Raw genomic sequence first — 4,491 nt, 5'->3', positions numbered from 1 at the left:
GGCTGCAGCGGGCCGGCCCCGCGGCGGCCGCCGGCGTGGCGGAGGTCCAAGTGCTGCACCGTCTCCCACTCCATCGCGCCGCGGATCTGATCTGGCCCGGCCGGGATGGGATGGAGCCTCAGATCTCCCGGCGGTCGGCGGCGCGCAGCGGGCCGCAGGCAAAGGAGGCGGCGGCGGCGGGCCTGGCGGCGAAGGAGCGGGATGAAGTGGTGCGAGAGCGCGGTGGAGGGGAGGGTGGCCGTGTAAGAACTGCAGCCATGTCGGATCTCGACGGAGGGGAGGGAGGGGCGGAGCTTGGAGGAGTATTCCGCGCGACCGATGCTCGCCGGAACCGGCCGGCGTGGGTGGTGGAGGCGGCGAGGAGATCGTGGGGAGTGGAGCCGGGGTGGGGTGGACCGAGGAACATGTGAGTTCGTGAGAGAGTATTTTTTAGGGATGAGAGAGAGAGAGAGTGGTGGGGTGGGAGTGTGGATCGAGCGGGGTTGGACACGCTCTTACTTAGTAGTAGCGCCGGTTTTATACTCCTCGCTACTACTATGACCTATCCAGGAGCATTGTTGGAGACCACTTAATAGCAGCGCGGATTTATACCCCTCGCTACTACTATCAACTTAGTAATAGCGCGGTTTTTATACCCCTCGCTACTACTAATTAGCAGTAGCGCCCACTTTTAAACCGTGCTACCGATAAACATCTGTGTATAAGGTTTTCCCTAATAGTGTGTGAATGCCTCCGGCGGTGTACCGGAATGTGCAATGATGCATGAGTGACATGTATGAAAATTATGAACGGTGGCTTTGCCACAAATACGATGTCAACTACATGATCATGCAAGCAATATGACAATGATGAAGCGTGTCATAACAACGGAACGATGGAAAGTTGCATGGCAATATATCTTGGGCTATGGAAATGCCATAATAGGTAGGTATGGTGGCTGTTTTGAGGAAGGTATATGGTGGGTTTATGGTACCGGCGAAAGTTGCGCGATACTAGAGAGGCTAGTGTCGTGGTTTTAAGTCTGACAGTAATGTAGGGGGGTAAGTATGGAGAGGCAAGATCTTAGCTATGGAGAAGTTGTAAGCACACGAGGTTTACGAGTTCAGGCCCTTCTCGGAGGAAGTAATAGCCCTACGTCTCGGAGCCCGGAGGCGGTCGACTGGATTATGCGTGTATGAATTACAGGGGTGCGAACCCTTTACACTGAGGAGGGGGTGGCTTATATAGAGTTCGCTGGACTCCTCCGGCCCTCAGTTATGCAGGGTTTTAAATACATTAAGGTCGGGCGTTACTGATAACGCCCCTAATAAAGTGTTATGATGACCATAAAGGCTACTTAATAACCGACCGTTAGCATGCGGAGTGCCTTTAGGTCTCCTGGCCGTCGAGTGGTTTGGTCTTGGTCGAGTGATCGCTTCTTGGTCGAGTGTCTTCGGGTCTGTCGAGTGGAACACCTCCAAGTCGATTGAAAGGTGATTTCTTCTAGAGATGTCCTTGGGTAGGGCAGTTTGGACAGGTTCATGACCCTACCCTAGGTACATAGCTTCGTCATTAGCCCCCGAATGGATCGAGGTTTGAGTGGGGAAGGAGTTGAGAATTTTCCCGACTCATTTTTCATGCCATGAGCATATCTGGTTTCGGATCAATGAACCTGAGTGATGACAGCAACTTCCTTTTCAGTCGCCTTGATCCATTCTTAGCTTTTTGTCGAGTGAGTTTCTTTACTTGAAAGGCTCCGAGTGACGGTGCAGAGGAGATCTTCGGTCTGACAAGTTGTTCTGCTGCCTGCAGATTTCGCGGGATCCAAATTTTGGGAAGCGCGCGGGACGGGGGAGGCCGCAGTAATCAGATGGGATAGAGCAGAGCCGCCTCGATCCCTGCGCCACCTTTTTCGCCATGTATCACGCGCGCGATTGTTATGGGATTTGACAGGGCCGCCCAGGCCTACCAGTCAACCACTCAGAAGCGGCCTCATATAAGGTGTCGGACCGGGGTCTCTTCGAACAGTGCGTCCCCATTATCTCTTCTCCTCTTCATGCTCCCTCGCCACGCTCGCTCTCGCCCCAGCGCCACCGCTCCGTACGCATTTCGCCAGCGACGATGGGGAAGGGGAAGACGGCAGCTCTAGAGCGGGCGAAGAAGGCGACGGCGAGGTCGAAGGGGAAGGCGACCAGTCGGGGCGGATCCTCCTCGCGAACTGGCCTGCCGAAGGGCTGGATCCAGGGCGACTGGATCCGCTTAACGATCACCCAAGAAGACCTCGACGACCTAGCCGAAGGAGGGCTAATCCCCTATGAATCGGCGCGGCTTCCGGGGAAGGAATCCGAGCCGCAACCTCGGGAGGGTGAGCGCGTTCTCCTTGCCACCCACGTCGACCGTGGATTTTCCTTGCCTCCTCACCCTTTCTTTCGGGGATTTCTGAACTTCTTTGGGGCACAACTCCACCACTTCACTCCCAACACAATCGTTTATCTCGCCGCTTTTGTTTCTTTGTGTGAGAATTTCCTGGGTTGTCGGCCTCACTGGGGCCTTCTCAAGCACATTTTCACTTGTCGCTCCCAGACGGTGAAAAAAGCTAATCCGAGTGACGAGGGGACTCAAGTGATTCAGATGTGTGGGGGTCTTGGTGTCCAGATGTGAGGGAAAAGCTCCTTTCCGGCCATGATTCTTCCCGACTCAGTTCGCGGATGGCAGTCGACCTGGTTTTACTACAAAGACCAGTCGACGCCAGGGCAGTCGACTGGCCTCCCTCCTTTCACCATGGACCAAGTGAGGAAACCCTCCCCTTTGAAGGTGCTCCCGGAGGAGAAGGCGCAGGTGAGGGTGCTGGTAGAGCGAGTGGTCCAGCTTATCCGTGACGGGGTCATTGATATGGATCTCTTGGAGGTCTTCCTTCAGCGGCGCATCCAGCCACTTCAAGCCCGAGACCATCCGATGTGGATGTATTCGGGTCTTGAAGACTCCACTCGGATTCACCCGGAGGAGGTCGATGACGACACACTGGAGAAGTGGCTATCCGGCATGACCGGGAACAAGGACAACCCCAGGGGAGCCAGGAGAGTTCCTCCATTCGACCAGTCTCATGTACCAGAGAAGGTCTGATTCTGAGCTTTTGTTTGTAATCTGAATTCACTCCTGCAGTTGCCTATACTGAGTTGACTGACTTTGTTCTTCCTGCTTTCTTTCAGGCCATTATTGAAATGTATTCAATGCCCAACGAGGTGCAAGAGCAGGACCCGGAAGGAGAGGCGAGCGGCGGCGACAGTGGCGAATGGGATTCTGACGGTGGAGGAGACGAAGAAAGCGACGATCCAAGTGAGGAAGAAGAAGTCGAGTCGCCTCCTCGTAGGGAGAGGCGGTCCAAACTTGACCAAGAACGACCGAGCGCCCGTGAAAAGGTGATTGCTCAAGCTGGTCAGTCTTCAAAGTGTCCTCGGACCTCTTCGCCAACTCCGACTGAAAAGCCGTCAAAGCATCCCAAAGTCGCAGAGCCGAAGCTTCGGAAGGCGTTGCCAAAGATTAAGATTGACATCCCCATCGCTTTCGCGTGAGTGTCTCCTTTCATATTTACTCGACGCCCTGTGCTGTTTGTTTTTCTTGTTTTAACCGGATGAACTTTGGAACTGTCAGCGCTGCTACTTCCGGGACCTTAGCTTACAGGGACGATGATGAGGTGATGGAGGATGCGGTCACTTCTAATCTGGGTATGATTTCTGCCATGCTGTCTTTATTTTGGTCGATTCAACTACAATGTGTACCATTGGGTGATGTGATTTTGTCGTTTGAACTTTGAATAGCCCCTAACATTATTAACCTCCCTGATGATGATGAAGAGCCTGAGAGGCCTTTGACAAGGAAAAATAGGCAAGCTCCTGCGAGCGAGGTGCCACAATCGACACCGAGGGCGGAGCCAGTCGTTAAGGACGCTGGCGATGCCAATCGGGGTTCTGTTACCTTCGCCGTGCCATTGTCGAGTGCCTTGCCTTCCTCGTCGACTGCTCAGGCCCCTGTCGACCCGCCTTCAGTTTTTGCGACCCATCATGTCCCAGAGGACGAGGTGAATGCTGCCAGGGAAGCCATACGCCAGGCAGGCATTATGATGGAGAAGATGAAGAAGGTGCAGGACGCCAGCCAAGCCGCCTACGATGCTAGCTCGGCTCTCCAGAGCAACGTTCAGGTTAGTTGGTCGCCGCTTGTTCTGTTAGGATATGCTATTTGAAGACTCTTTCCGAAAATCTTTGCATCTGTACACCCACTGGGTGCATCGATTGAATTTTTGAACTAGTGGGGGCACGCTGAGTGCACCCACTGGGTGTAGTCCCCGAGACTACGGTAGACTGCTGGCAGTCGATTGTAGTCTTTGTATTTTGTCGAGTGTAAACCGAACTGGTAGTTTGTCTCTTCCACTCGATCTGGTCAAGTGGGATCAGAACCGGTGGGGGCACGCCAAGTGCACCCACTAGGTGTAGTCCCCGAGACCGCGGTCGACTG

This window comes from Triticum dicoccoides, chromosome 3A (assembly GCF_002162155.2).
Source record: "Triticum dicoccoides isolate Atlit2015 ecotype Zavitan chromosome 3A, WEW_v2.0, whole genome shotgun sequence".
NCBI classification, from domain to species: Eukaryota; Viridiplantae; Streptophyta; class Magnoliopsida; order Poales; family Poaceae; genus Triticum; species Triticum dicoccoides.
The sequence above is the reverse complement of the archived record's forward strand: the minus strand, read 5'-3'. Positions refer to the sequence as shown.